General features: G+C 44.7%; 1 long non-coding RNA gene across 2 annotated transcripts in view; it reads left to right on the top strand.

The window, feature by feature from the left end:
• LOC140208574 (uncharacterized) overlaps window positions 1-16,018 on the top strand; it is a 78,913-nt gene extending 62,895 nt beyond the window's left edge. For both annotated transcript variants that reach the window (XR_011888829.1, XR_011888830.1), the window contains exons 2-3: window positions 13,555-13,765; window positions 15,495-16,018. This is a non-coding gene — a long non-coding RNA (uncharacterized lncRNA). The remainder of the gene's footprint in view (window positions 1-13,554; window positions 13,766-15,494) is intronic.
• Window positions 16,019-16,236: the final 218 nt, after the last annotated feature.

Genomic DNA, 16,236 nt, shown 5'->3' with positions numbered 1-16,236 from the left:
CAAAAAGGACAGGTTACGCCTGAACCCAAGTGGGACCAATATCCTGGTGGGTAGGTTTGCTAGAGTTGTTGGGGAGCGTTTGAACTAATTTTGCAGGTGGCTGGGAATTGGAACGGTAGAGCTGAGAATGGGGCAGTTGGTATACAAGCAGATGCAGTGTATAGTGAGACTGTGAAGCAGGACAGGCAGATGATAAGGCAAAATTGCAGTCAGTAGGATGAGTTCAAGTGTAACATGGGGGTAAAATCAAAAAGGCTGATTAATACAGGACTGGAGATATTATATTTGAATGAATGCAGTATATCAAATTAGGGAGATGATCTAGTATCGCAGTTGGAGATCAACAGATACAACGCTGTGGGCATCACTGAGTCGTAGCTGAAAGAAGATCATCTTTGAGAGCTTAACATCCAAGGATACACCTTATATTGAAAGGACAGGCAGGTGGGCAGAGGGGATGAGTTGACTTTTGATAGTTAAAAAATGAAATCAAATCCTTAAAAATAGGTGACATTGAATCAGTAGATGTGGAATCCTGGTGGGTAGAGTTAAGAAACTGCAAGGGTAAAAATACCATGGTGCAAGTTGTATATAGGCCTCCAAACAGTAGCCAGGATGCAGGCTATAAATTACAATGGGAGATAGAAAAGGCATGTAAAAAGGGCAATGTTTGAATAGTCATAAGGGATTTCAATATGCAGGTAGATTGGGAAAATCAGGTTGGTGCTGAATCCCAAGAGAGGGAATTTGGAGAATGCCTACGAGTGGCTTTTTAGAGCAGCTTGTGTAACAAGGTGGGGAGCAAGGGTGGACCCAAATGCAAGACACAAACACGTCTTGTGAGGTTAACTAAATTGAGTTTATTGCTCGTTACAAGGAGAGCAAAGCAGAAGCGGGAATGGCATAATGGACAAGGACTCAGGCCCTGGACTAGGCTGGGACTAAGGGTCTGGGCTAGGACTCGATACTTGAAACCCCCAGATCCAGGACTCGATACTTGAAACCGCGGAGCTAGGGACTCTTATTCACAGGACAGGCTCAGACACAGGACATAAAACACTGAGCCGGGAATCCTCCTTAGACACAGGACGGAGTCGGGACTCTTCTTGACACAGGGTCAGGACCCTTCCAGGGTACAGGGCCGGGACCCCTTTTAGACGAAGGGCATGGATACAGAGGCTATACAATGATGGACAGTGCTATAACTAGGCACAAGTATGCTCCAAGCAGCGGCGAGATCTTGACCTACCCCGGCGGGTTAACCTTGACTGACCCACTCTGGCAAGGGAAGGCAGCTTGCTGGCACTTGCTTCGGGAGGAGACTAGGCTTGCTCTGGCAAGAAATTTAGTTGGCTCCGGCAAGATGACATTGGCTTGCACTACCTTCAGTGACCTCGTTAATGTTCTCACGCCGAACAGCTGAAAGCCGGAGACTTATAAACTGTCAGTTCATCTGAGAGTAAATTGCCTCTAATCACCAAGCCCGAGGGACACGGGAAAACAGGGAACCAAAGGGAAACAGGGAGTCAACGGTAACACAAGCAAAGTAAATTTAAAGGGAACCCGATCCGGACCATGACAGCTTGTGGTTGAATCCACTAGGGGAAAGGAAATTCTGCATTAGTTGTCGTGTAACGAAATGGATTTGATTAGGGAGCTTATGGTAAAGGAACCCTAAGGAGTCAGTGATCTTGATATGATAGAGTTACATTATAATTCTATCATGAGGCTTCTGGTCAAGATGACACCAGCGAACAATGCTTCCTCAGGCGACATCTTCCACATAGTCCACGAAACCGTTTACTTTCCTCTACATTTTCTTTTCATTTTAAATGTGTTTCTAGAACTGTTAGAGTCTATGATTTACAGTTTGAAGATTGACTGAGTGATCAAGCGCTTCACGAGGGGTGATTGATAAGTTCGTGGCCTAAGGTAGAGCGAGTCAATTTTAGAAAACCTAGCACATTTATTTTTCAACATAGTCCCCTGCTACATACACACACCTAGTCTAGCAGTTGTGGAGCATACGGATCCCTTTGTTGTAGAAGTGGTCCACTGCTGGGGTGATTGATAAGTTCGTGGCCTAAGGTAGAAGGAGATGAGTTATTAACTTCAAACTTTCTGCAGAATCACTCAAAGAGTTGAACTGCACGTGCATGTAACGAGAGCGTCTTGGACCTCCAGATGGTCCATAGCAGGGATGATTGATAAGTTCGTGGCCAAAGGTAGAAGGAGGTGAGTTATACTGCTGCTGTTACATGCACACGCAGTTCAACTCTTTGAGTGAAAATGCAGAAAGTTTGCAGTTAATAACTCATCTCCTTCTACCTTAGGCCACGAACTTATCAATCACCCCTGCCGTGGAAAACTTTCTGGAGGTCCAAGACGCCGACTTCTACAAAGAAGGGATCCGTATGCTCCACAACCGCTGGACTAAGTGTGTAAATGTAGGAAAAATAAATGTGCTAGCTTTTCTAGAATTGGTTCCTTCTACCTTAGGCCACAAACTTATCAATCACCCCTTGTACTGTCTCCACGGAAATTCCAGTAGGAGGCAAAGAAGCTTAGGGATGAGGCGCAGGCCCATGATTGCTGATTAAAGTGTCGAGGAGGATTGAAACTTCGAGGCAAATGCGAATGTTCAGCACTGACCACCTGCCTCTGGCTCACTGCTGTAACGGATCTCTTGCTTGCTACTGTGGATAAGGTGCCTGTATGTGACGGCCTATCACTTACTGCTGCCGAGGGAAGACCTCAGCATTTGAGTGGTCTCTTTCTCTCTGTCAGTGCTGTTGAAGGATGTTACCAAAGTTCTGTGATATATGGATTACACTATGGACTCTTTCAGTTTTATCGTTTTATATTCTGTGTTTTCTTTCTTGTTGCCATTTGGTACAATTTGTTAGGATTTTTGTGCGAGGGGGGTTTGGAGTTTGATATTCTTGCCATTTGCACGATTTGCTTTTCTGCATGGAGGGAGGGAGGTTGATGTTCTTGTTGCCATTTGTGCATTTTTTTTGTTTTCATGTGGGGTGTTGATCATGTTGCCATGAGCGAGTTTCTTTTTTTTTTTTGGGAGGATTTGATAATTTTCTTTGAGCAACTTCCATGGTTCTATTTATATCGCGGCTAATCTGGAGAAGACAAATCTCAGAGTTGTATACTGCATACATAATTCGGAAATAAATTAACCTTTGAACCTTTGAATTCACCCTGCACTTTGAAAGGGAGAAACTAAAGTCAGATTTATCAGTATTACAGTGGGGTAAAGGGAATTACAGAGGTATGAAAGAGGAACTGACCAAAATTGATTTAAGGGGGACACTAGCAGGTATGACAGCAGAACAACAGCTGGTGTTTCTGGGAGCAATTTGCAAGGTGCAGGATAGATCCATCTCAAAGATGAAGAAGTGTTCTAAACGGAGGATGGGGCTACCGTGATTGACAAAGATCGTCAAAGACAGCAAAAAGCAAAAGAGGGGGCATAAAATATTGCAAAAATACTGGATTTTTTTTACTAATTAGAGGATTGGGAATCTTTTAAAAATCAACAAATGACAATTTAAAAAAAGCTATAAGGAGAGAAGAGATGAAATCTGAAGGCAAGCTAGCCAATAATATAAAAGAGGATACCAAAAGTTTTTTCTATAAAAAATTAAAGAGAGGTGAGAATGGATATCAGACTGAGCAAATGACCCTGGAGGTGTAGTAATGGGGGACAAAGAAATGGAGGATGAACTTCATTAGTATTTTGCGTCTGCCTTCACTACGGAAGACACTAGCAGTATGCCAGAAATTTGAGAGTATCGGGGAGCAGAAGTCACTAGCGGAAGTTTTTGCTGTTGCTAAGGGGAAGTTGATTGCGAAGCAGAAGGTCTCAAGGTAGATAAGTCACCTGGATCAAATGGGCTATACTCCAGGGTTCTGAAAGTGGTGGTTGAAGAGATTGTGGAGGCATTAGTAATGATCAGGGCATCAAAGGTTACAGGAAGAAACAGGAGAACGGGGCTGAGAGAGAGAGATAATAAATCAGCCTTGAAGTAAGGGTGGATTAGACTTGATGGGCCAAATGGACTAATTCTACTCCTATAGTAACAAGAAGAGGGCATAGCCTGGATGACAATAGACAATAAACAATAGGTGCAAGAGTAGACCTTTCGGCCCTTTGAGCCAGCACCGCCATTCACTGTGATCATGGCTGATCATCCACAATCAGTACCCCGTTCCTGCCTTATCCCCATATCCCTTGACTCCGCTATCATTAAGAGCTCTATCTAACTCTTGATGGTGAGGGTCTGTAATGATGGATGCTTCCTTTCTTGAGGTACCACCTTTTATCGATCTTTTTGATGGTTGTGCTTGTGAGGAGCAGAGTTGATGAGCTGAATGGCCTAATTCTATTCATATGTCTTATGGTCTAATGCAGCGGTGTCCAACGACCAGGCCGAAAAGCGATGCTACCGGGCCGCAAGGAAACAATATGAGTCAGCTGCACCTTTCCTCATTCCCTATCATGCACTGTTGAACTTGAACATAGGGTTGCCAACTGTCCCGTATTTTCCGGGCCAACCCGTATATTGGGCTAAATTGGCTTGTCCCATACGGGACCGCCCTTGTCCCGTATTTCCCCTGCTAAGGTAGAGCGTTCCTATGAAACCTTTCGTGCCAAAATGGTGTGAAGTGAAGAAGCAATTATAATTGATTGATTCATATGGGAAAATTTTTGAGCATTCCCAGACCCAAAAAATAACGTAACATATCATACCAAATAACACATAAAACTGAAAATAACACTAATATATGGTAAAAGCAGGAATGATATGATAAATACACAGCCTATATAAAGTAGAAATAATGTATGTACAGCGTATTCGGGAAGATTAAGCCAAAACCAATTTGTGGGGGGAGAAAAATCTGCTCGTATGCGCATGCGTACACAGGTACCTGTGCAAGGCTTCATGGTCATGGTAGTCTTTCCTGGGGTAAACACAAGTGTCCCGGGATTTGACTGCTACTTTTGTCCCTTATTTGGGAGTGAGAAAGTTGACAACCTTAACTGTAAAAGACATGTTCAGGTGAGTTTAACCCTACTTGAATAACCACCACCCCCCCCCCCCCGGCCCCCGGTCGGCCGGTCCGCAAGAATATTGTCAATATTAAACCGGTCCGCGATGCAAAAAAGGTTGGGGACCCCTGGTGTAATGGTAAAAATAAGTGTGCAGTTCTACAAAGTTCTACAGCTATTTATGATACAGTGTGCTGGACCCTCCATGCTAGGCTGTGATGAAACCAGTCAGAATACTCTCCACCATGTATCTATAGAAATTTGCAAGTGTCTTTGGTAACATACTGGATCTCCTCAAACTCCTCATGAACTGGTGCCTTCTTTGTGATTGCATTAATGTGTTGGGGCCAGGACAGATCCTCTGAGATGTTGGCACCCAGAAACGAGAGGTTTCCTTTGCTGACTCCTTGACACGGTGCAGATTTCACAGAATTGTAGAAAGTTTATGACAGTGGAGACCGATCATCATCATTATGTGCTGTGTCATATAACATCATTATTATGTGCCATGTCATATGACGTGGATGATCATGGTCTTTCCATGACCATGATTGTTCTTGATAAATTTTTCTACAGAAGTGGTTTGCCATTGCCTTCTCCTGGGCAGTGTCCTTACAAGGCGGGTGACGCCGTCCATTATCAATACCCTTCAAAGATTGTCTGCCTGACATCAGTGGTCGCATAACCAGGACTTGTGATATGCACCATCTGCACATACGACCATCCACCACCTGCTCCCATGGCTTCACATGACTCTGATTGGGGGGCTAAGCAGGTGCTACACCTTGCCCAAGGGTGGCCTGCAGGCTAGTAGAGGGAAGAAGTGTCTTACACCTCCTCTGGTAGAGACATATCACCACCCCACGACCCAAGTCAGCACATGACATCTATAAAATAATGGGGGACAGAGAAAGGGTGAATGCACACAGTCTGTTTCCCAGGGTCAGGGAATCAAGAACTAGAGGGCGTAGTTTTAAGAAGAGAGTGGAGAGATTTTGTGTTCGTCCATCGACATCGATGAGGACCTCATTACCATTATGATGTATCAGACAGAGTTGAGACGACTGGAGATGGGACTAGGCACAGTGGATGACCAGGACATCTTCTGTGTCTTGTCCTGCTCTACACGTTCCACAACACTTGCAGAGACCGCCTTCTTGACTGTTGGACCTTCCATTGGTCTCGTTCGCTCAATCCACCATTTAATAAGCACCTTTAATTTAATTAAATTTAATAAGAACCTGAAAGGCAACATTTTCAGCCAGAGGGTGCTCAATATTTGCTAGAGGAAGTAATTGAGAACTGGTATTTTAATAACATGTTGATGTGATATGGAAGTTGTATAAAACTTTGGAGTTCTGTGTACTTAAAGGGAATCTGAGGGGGAACTTCTTTACTCAGAGGATGGTGAGAATGTGGAGCGAGCTGCTAGCGCAAGTAGGGAATGTGTGTTCAATTTCAACATTTTAGAGAAATTTAGCTAGGTACATGGATGGGAGGGGTATGGTCCAGGTGAGCGGATTGATGGAACTAGGCAGAATAATATTTCGGCATGGACTAGACGGGCTGAATGGACTTTTTCTGAACTGTAGTGTTTGACTCTCTGACTGTAATAGTTCAAAGGTACTTGGACAGGCAGATGGATAGGAAGGTTTAGTCGTACAGATACAGTCAAATGGGACTAGCTTAGGTGGGAATCAGGATCAGCATAGATCAGTTGGGCCGAAGGGCCTCGTTGCCTGTTGTATCACTCTGTAGCTCTATGAATGGCATGTAGTGTAGCAGTTAGCATCCGCTTTATATAGCCAGAGACCAGAGTCCTAGTCTATCTGCTCTCTGTAAGGAGATTGTACGTTCTCCCCCTGACCACATGGGTTTCCTCCGGGTGCTCCGGTTTCTTCTCACAAGGACACGACAAAGCCATAGCTCCCTCTAAACAATAAACAGTCTCAAGGAGTACTTAGAAGAATTATTTGCAAAGATCTGCTAAATCAACTCTAAATTCTTTAATCACAAACAATATTGCTTGCAAGGCCAATGCCTGACTGCTAAAGTATTACAGTTGTGTAAAACTTCAGTCAGGCTGCACTTGGAGTATCGTGTGTAGTTCTGGCCACCCATCAAAGGAAGGATGTGGAGGTTTTGGAGAAAGTTCAGAAGAGGTTTACCAGGATGTCGCCTGGATTAGAGGGTATTAACTATAGAGTTGGACAAACTTGTGCTGATTTCTCTGGAGCATCAGAATCTGAAACATGTTTATAAAATTATGTGAGGGAAAGATAGGGCAAATAGCCAGAATATTATTCCTAGGGTAGAAATGTCAAATTCTAGAGGACAAGCATTTATGATGTGAGGGGGAAAGCTTTTCCCACCTTCTCTCTGTAAGTCTTAATCCCCTTACTAATCAAAATCCTATCAAACTCTGTCTTAAATAGAGACTTGGCCTCCACAGCTGTCTGGTAATGAATTCCAGAGATTCACCATCCTCTACCTGAAGAAACTCATCCTCATCTCAGTTTGGAAAAGGGCCACCCATTTATTTTGAAGCTGTGCACTGGGTTCTGAGGCTCTTCTGCTAAAGGAAACATCCCTTCGACGTTGACTCTATCCAGACCTTTCCGCATCCGGAAAACTGGAAAGATATCAATAAGCCTGAAAGACTGCAGAGAAAGTTCACAAGTGTAACCTTCTCGTGGGGCTCGTTAGCCCACTCTGCTAATAGCCTCGTAACTCAGTGGTGAGAAGACCACCTTTCACAAGCAATATACATCTAGGGTCTGTATTATTTGGGGTTCAACCAAGCAGGAACATCATGATGTTCCGATTAAAGAAACCTCGATTTGAGCAAATGCTTTGCCCATACTCATTTATCAGTTGGCAAAAAATAACAGATCATACATTGCATACAATTATAATGAAAATGTATTTATTAATTTCAGCTTTATCAAACAGTTATTAAGGGAAAAAAAGAAAGAAAAAAAATAAAAGGCCCTTTACAGTTAAACCAGTCTAAATGTGCATAGTGTTGGAGCTCATTTTGTCTAAAAGCTGGGTATGAGCACTACTCACAGTGCTGAGTTCTCATCACCAATCTCAGGTAGAGCTTCCCATCTTGGACTCCTTCATCTCATAAAGCATTCCTTGCAATCGTGTCTTCCCATTGGATCAAATCCTCTGGCAGTCTCTCCCGACTTTCTCTTCTCAGCATCTCCTGCCAAAAAGACCATGAACCCCACCTGTGTCCGTCACAAATCTCTCTCCACCCAGCTCTTTCTAGAACTTTCTCCTAGTTCCACATCCTGATTGGCTGACACAACATTCATAAGTTGAACATTATAGCCCCTTATCTTTAGCCGAAACCAAAACATTTTACCAGCAGTTCACACTGCTTTTACAGAAAGCTACTAAATGAATGAAGCCCCCTCACTGGGTTTGCATAGAAACTTGGCTCAATAACCTGCTCTGCTAACAGCCACTGGACTCAGTGGCGAGAAAGCCACTTATCTCAAACAAGATGCCTCTAGGGTTGGTATGATTTGGGTCCAACCAAACAGGAAAGTTGGGGTGTTTTGATTAACGGAACCCCAATTTGAGCAAATGCCCATGCACAATTATTCATTGGCAAAAAATAACGGATCGTACACAGCATACATTTACAAAGAAAGTGTATTTGCTAATTTCAGCTTAATCAACCAGTTATCAAGGGGAAAAGAAAAATAAAAAAAATAAAAGGGCTCATTACAATTAAACCAGTCTAAATGTGTTCAATGTTGGAGCTTGTACCTTTTAAAATCTGGGTATGACCATTACTCACACCGCCAAATTCTTACCACCAATCACTGGTGGAACTTCTCTTCTTGAACATCTTCAACTTGCAAAGCATCCCTTGCAGTTCTGTCTTCCCATTGGATCGAACCCTACGGCTATCTCTCTGGATCTTCTCTCTCTATCTCCCGCCAAAAAGACCGTAAACCCCAGCAGTGTCCGTCTCAAATCTCGCAGTGCCCAGCTTTCTCTAGAACCTTCTCCCAATTCCACCATCCTGATTGGCTGATACATCATTCCTAAGCTGAACATCACAGCCCCTTATCTTTAACTGAAACCCAACCACTGGATACACTGCTTCTACAGAAAGCAACTAAATGAAATACCCTATAGCATTAGTAGTAGAAATCTTAACCAGGACGATACACAAGGAAGTTGAGGAGCTAAGTTAAGGGTAAGGTTGAACAGGTTAGGACTTTAGTCATTGGACCACAGAAGAATGAAGGGAAATCTTACTTGGGTGTACAAAATCATGTATACCTCATAGAATGAGTGAATGTATGCAACTTTTTCCCCACAGACTGAGGGAGAATTGGTTTAGGGTGAAAGATGAAATATTTAGGGAGAATCTAAGGAGAAACTTCTTCACTCAGAGGGTGGATGTGACTGTGAAATGAGACGCCAGCTGAAATGGTGAATGTGCGTTCGATTGCAACACTTAAGATAAATTTGATTAGGTAGATGGATGAGAGGGGAATAGAGGGCTGTGGTCCAGGTGAGGTTGATGGGACTAGATAGACTAGGCTGGCATTGATTAGATGGTGTGAATGGCCTGTTTCTGTGCTGTAGTACACTATGACTCTATTGGTGATCTCTCACTGTACTGGTTTTCAATGCGATCTCCATTAAGAAACGTAGTATATGCCTTGGTATTCAGGTGCAGCCCACAGGGCTTGCCCTGAGTCACTTATATGAATTGTGTGGCGATGGTTTGTCTGTACCTCATCTTGGAGATCGCTGTGACGTTATCCTGCTGAATAGAGGCCTTGCCCAGTCAGGAATGGTTAGGAATCAAGGTGGAAACTGGAAGTCCATGAGTCATTCCTCATTGGGGGATCAGAGCTGGATAAGGTCATCAACTTTAAAGTCCTTGGTGTTATCATTTTAGAGGATCTGGGCTGGGCCCAGCACATCAGTGCCATTTTGAAGAAAACACGGCAGCACCTCTACTTCCTTAGAAGTTTGTGAAGATTTTGCATGTCATCTAAAACTTTAACAAACTGCAACAGAGAGTATATTGACTGATTGCATCACAGCTTCATATGGATGTACCAATACCCTTAAATGGAAAAGCCTGCACAAAGCCGTGGATGTGGCTCAGTCAATCACAGGAAAAGCCCTCCCCATCATTGAGCACATCTATATGGAATGCTGTTGCAGCAAATCAGCATCTATCACCAAGAACCCCCACCATCCTGGCCGTGCCCTCTTCTTGCTATTGCCATCAGGAAGATAGTCCAGGAGCCTCAGGACCTGTACCACCAGCTTCAGGAGCAGTTATAACCTGTCCACCATGAGGCTCTTGAACCAGGGGGTATAAATTCACCCATCCCATCACTGACCTGTTCCCACAACCTATGGACTCACTTTCAAGGGCTCTTTGTCTCATGCTGTTAATATTTATTGTTTATTTATTTTTTATTATTGTTTCTTTTCTTCCCTCTTTCTTTTTGTATTTGCACAGTTTACTTGTACATTGGTTGTTGGTCATCCTGGTGGATGCAGTTTTTACATTGATTTATTGTGTTTCGAGTAGTTACTGTGATTCCCAGGAAGAAAATAAGTCTCAGGGCTGTATATGGTGACATAAATATACTTTGACAATAAATTTACTTCAAAAGTTGAATAACGGCCCCCAGCCCCCCCATGGCGAGGCAGGTGAAATCCAAGTGGTTGATCATTCCTTTTCCAGTGCAGGATATGAATTCCTCATCTCAGTCGATACTTCGGTGTCTTGGGAGTAGGCTGCACGATCAGAATACCATTCCTCAACGAGATGTCAAAATGACATCTGCCTGTTCTATTGGACTTGAAAGATGTTATAGCATTAAATGTGGGAGGGAGGGTGAAGTTTTTGGAACGACACAGAAGAAGCCGAAGAAACTTGGGGTTAAGTATTATCTGAGGAAGGAAAAAACAGTTGACACTTTGGACTGAAACCACTCATCAGGAACCTTGGTCTGAAACGTTAACTATTTATTCCCCTCCATAGATGCGCCTGACCTGCCGAGTTCCTCCAGCATTTGTGTGTGTTACTCTGGACGGTTAGCATCTATAGGGGCCCCATGATCTTATTATTGTCATCATCATTATATACCTTGTTGTATGACGTGGACGATCATGGTCTTTATGACCGTGAATGTTCTTGGCAAGTTTTTCTACAGAAATGGTTTGCCATTGCCTTCTTCTGGGCAGTGTCTTTACAAGATGGGTGACCCCAGCCATTATCTCTTCAGAGATTGTCTTGCCTGGTGTCAGTGGTCGCATAACCAGGATTTGTGATATCCACCAGCTGCTCATATGACAATCCACCACCTCTTCCCATGGCTTCACGTGACCCTGATCAGGGGTCCAAGCAGGTGCTACACCTTGCCCAAGTGTGACTTGCAGGTTAGCAGAGGGAAGGAGAGTCTTACACCTCCTTTGGCAGAGACGTATCTCCACCCTACCACCCAATATCTTATAGAGTTATATAAAAATCAAGACACACAGATAGAGTCAATGGACACAGTCTTGTTCCTGGGGTTTGTGAATCAGGAGCTTGAGGCCATAGGTTTAAAGTGAGAGGGGAGAGATTTAATAGGAGCCTGAAGAACAATTATTTCACACAGAGGGTGGTTCATATATGGTATGTGCCATAGAGGAGGTGGTAGAGGCAGGTACATTAACAATATTTAAAAGATATTTTTAGATTATGAGAACACTTAGTCCTCTTTTATTGTCATTTAGAAATGCATACATGCATTAAGAAATGATACAATGTTTCTCCGGAGTGATATCACAGAAAACAGGACAAACCAAAGGCTAGCAGTGACAGAACCACATAATTATAATATATAGTTACAGCAGTGCAAAGCAACACCATAATTTGATGAAGAACAAACCATGGGCACGGTAAAAAAAGTCTCAAAAGTCCTCGAGTCGATCGACTCCCGAGTCCCCAATAGCAGGTGGCAAAAGGGAGAAACTCCCTGCTATAAACATCCAGGCACCGTCAACTTGCCGCTGCCTTGGAAGCAGCCGACCACAGCCGACACCGAGTCCATCCGAAAACTTCGAGCCTCTGACCAGCCCCTCCGATACAGCCTCCCGAGCGCCATCCTCTGCCGAGCGCCTTCGACCTCACCCCGGCCACTGAAACAAGCAAAGCCGAGGATTTTGTGGCCTTCTGCTCCAGAGATTCCGGTTACCGCACAGTAGCAGCAGCAACGAAGCGGGCATTTCAGAAGTTTTCCAGATGTTCCTCTGTACTCTCACGTCTGTCTCCATCAAATCAGAATTGCGCACGGTCCCCTACTTGACAGATTACAGATATCATTCACTGGAGAGGCCGCCCGTGCTGCCGTCGCGCTACCATCTCCTCCTCCCTATGTTTGCAGGAACATGGATAGGAAAGATTTTTAGGGTTAAAGGCTGCTTGGTAGCATAGTGGTTAGCAGAACACTTTACAGTACAGAAGACGCGGGTTCAATTTCCGCCGCTGCCTGTAAGGAGTTTGTATGTTCTCCCTGTAACCATGTGGATTTCCTCCAGGTGCCCCGGTTTCCTCCCATAGCCCAAAAACTTACCAGTTGCTAGGTTAATTGGTTCTTGTAAATTGCCCTATGATTAGGCTAACATTAATTCAAATTGCTGTTGAGACATGTCTGGTGTGGTGGTGTAGTGGGTGGTGGTTGTCGCTCTCGCTTTCAGCTTCCTCCACTGGCTAGCAGTCTCTCAAAACGGAGATCTAAGTATGTAAGTCTCTCCCTGCCAGTACACAGCCTCTCCATTAGCAAGCCTCACGTAGCACCTCCTCGCTGGCAACACATGAAAACTGAACACCTTTCAGACCCTGCACACATTGCACATAGGTCCATCAACGTGTGGACATGCCCTGGTGCTCGCGAACCAGATCCCCAGCTATGGGTAAGTAGCCCCACTGCCTTATGGGCAGCTCCAGGAGAGACGAAGGCTACGGGAGTAAACCCAGACAGAAAATCTAGTGTGGAGCCCCTGAGGTGGCTGGACATCACTGAATATCTTTCCAGCAGCTCCTGTAGCCAAGCTGGTGCCAAATGTATTGATTCATAAGCTTTCCTTTGGACTACACTGGTGAGGCTAACAGGGGGATCTTGACCTCTGAGAATCCCAGGTTGTCCCTATCTTCTGCCCAGGCTTGTCACGAACTCCATTGTCCTTCAAGACAGATGGATGCCACCACCATCATTAAATTGGGGATTGCTGGGCAGTGTGGCTCGAAGGGCCAGAAGAGACTATTCCATGCTGTATCTAAATAAATAAATCAATATGCAGGCAAATTGGACTGGCTAAGGTGGCAATCCTGCTCGCATGCACCAGATGGGCTGAAGGGTCTTTTTCTATATTGTCTAATTGTGTATTGACTTTACATCAATGTCTATTTTCTTCACTGTCTTGTATACGTTATGCATATTCGGAGCAAGAAGGCTGCGGGTGAACGGCTAAGGATTTCCGGAGCGAAGGCAGTTTTACTACTCAGGGTAAAAGAGAGGCAAGACTGTGCAGGCACGTGATGTCAGCCAGTAGAGTGGGAAAAGATTAACAAGAAGACCGCCATATCCAACGGGCAGCGGAGCGAGAGGTAGCAGAGTGGCTTTGGCTGAACGGGATTATGTGGTAACGAGGCAAAGTGAGGTAGGTCTACCTGTGTTATTTGCAGAAAAGAAGTAGTATATGTGTGTGAGGCCGGCTTTCTGTGCTTGGTCCCAGCCTCCTGGATGGCCGTATCTGCACCCGGTGTGTCAAGCTGCAGCTCCTAAGAGACCGAGTTAGTGAACTAGAGATGCAGCTCAATGACCTTCGTCTGGTCAGGGAGAGCGAGGAGGTGATAGAGAGGAGTTATAGGCAGGTGGTCACACCAGGACCACGGGAGACAGACAAGTGGGTCACAGTCAGGAGGGGGAAGGGGAAGAGTCAGGTAATAGAGAGTACTCCTGTGGCTGTACCTCTTGACAATAAGTACTCCTGTTTGAGTACTGCTGGGGGGGGGACAGCCTACCTGGGGGAAGTGACAGTGGCCGTGCCTCTGGCACAGAGTCTGGCCCTGTGGCTCAGAAGGGTAGGGAAAAGAAGAGGAAGGCAGTAGTATTAGGGGACTCTATAGTTAGGGGGTCAGGGAGAGGAGATTCTGTGGATGCAGGAAAGAAACGCGGATGGTAGTTTGCTTCCCAGGTGCCAAGGTCCGGGATGTTTCAGATCGCATCCAAGATATCCTGCAGTGGGAGGGAGAACAGCCAGAGGTTGTGGTACATATTAGTACCAATGACATAGGTAGGAAAAGGGAAGAGGTCCTGAAAAAAGAATACAGGGAGTTAGGAAGGAAGTTGAGAAGCAGGACCTCAAAGGTCGTAATCTCGGGATTACTGCCTGTGCCACAGGACAGTGAGTATAGGAATAGAATGAGGTGGAGGATAAATGTGTGGCTGAGGGATTGGAGCAGGGGGCAGGGATTCAGATTTTTGGATCATTGGGACCTCTTTTGGGGCAGGTGTGACCTGTACAAAAAGGACGGGTTGCACTTGAATCCCAGGGGGACCAATATCCTGGCAGGGAGGTTTGCTAAGGCTACTGGGGAGAATTTCAAATGTTTTTATTGTGAAGCAACATCAGTTTAACCACAACCGACAATGTCCTAAAGTACAATGCTTCTTTTTTCTTTTCTTTCTTATAACAACATAATGAAAATCAAATGAATGTATGTGTAGTAAACAAGCAAAAAGCAAAGGAAACCCTACCACCCCGTCTCCTTTCCCCTTCCCAGCCCTACCCTCCCCCCTCACCCCTCCCGTATGTACTGTTTAGGTCCTACCGCCCCCCCACCCCCACAACACTTCATTCAGCTGTCCGTCTCTTCTAAATACAACAGTAATGGTTGCCAGATTTTTTCAAATTCCTTGAGTCTGTCTTTGATAACGTATCTTATCCTCTCTAGATGCAGAGTATCCATTAATGCAGCCAGCCATTGTCTGAGTGATGGAGTTTCCTCCTTTTTCCAGAACACCAGTATGAGTTTCTTTCCATTAAGTATGCCATAGGTCAGGAGTTGTTGCTGGGTAGCCTGGAATTTACTTGACCTCGCAGAAGTTCCAAAAATTATTAAAATGGGGTCTGGTATCATCTGAACCTTTAGTACCTTCAACAAGACCTCAAATATTTGCTTCCAATACTTCTGTATCCTGGGACATAAAGCATAACTATGTAACAAATTTGCCTCCGAGGACTTACATTTCTCACACATTGGGGACACCTCTGGGAATATTTTATGAATCCTTACTTTTGAGTAATGTTGGCGGGAGGAGAAGATGGCGGCGCGACGCAGCGCGCGTGGCCTCTCCAGTGAAATGATATCGTATTTGTTGAATAGGGGCCGTGCACAATTCTGATTTGATGGAGACAGACGTGAGAAGCACGGAGGAACATCTGGAGAAACTTCTGAAATGCCCGGTTCACTGCCGCTGCTGCTGTGCGATCGAGAATCTCCGGAGGGAAGGCCCTAAATCCTCGGCTTTTCCTGTTGCTGACGACCATGACTGGGGTCGAAGCGCCTGGCAGAGATGGTGCTTGGTGCTTGGTGTCGGAGGGCTGGTCGGTGGCTCGAAGTTTTCGGACGACTCAGAGTCGGACTGTGGTTGGGTGCTTCCAGGATGCTGCATCGGCAAGTTTGGAAGTCTGGAAGCTCATGGCAGGGAGAGTTTTCTTCCTTCTCCCATCTGTGTGAGATGATGGGACTTTCAGGAGACTTTGAACGTTTTTTAGCGTGCCCATGGCCTGTTCTTCATCAAGTTACAGTATTGCTTGCACTGTTGTAACTATATGTTATAATTATGTGGTTTTTGTCAGTTTTTCAGTCTTGGTCTGTCTTGTGTTTCTGTGATATCACACCGGAGGAACGTTGTATCATTTCTTAATGCATGCATTACTAAATGACAATAAAAGTGGACTGTGTGTCCTCATAATCTAATCTAATCTAAACTATGTAGGATTTTAAATTGTATTAAACAATGCCTGGCATTGATGGAACAGGAGTTAACATACTCCAAAGTCTCATTCCATATAACCTCCTCTATCTCTGTACCCAACTCCTTTTCCCACTCTTTAATATTATC

The sequence above is a fragment of the Mobula birostris genome, chromosome 2, assembly GCF_030028105.1.
Source record: "Mobula birostris isolate sMobBir1 chromosome 2, sMobBir1.hap1, whole genome shotgun sequence".
NCBI classification, from domain to species: Eukaryota; Metazoa; Chordata; class Chondrichthyes; order Myliobatiformes; family Myliobatidae; genus Mobula; species Mobula birostris.
Note: the sequence above shows the minus strand (reverse complement) of the source record. Positions and strands in the feature narration are given on the sequence as shown.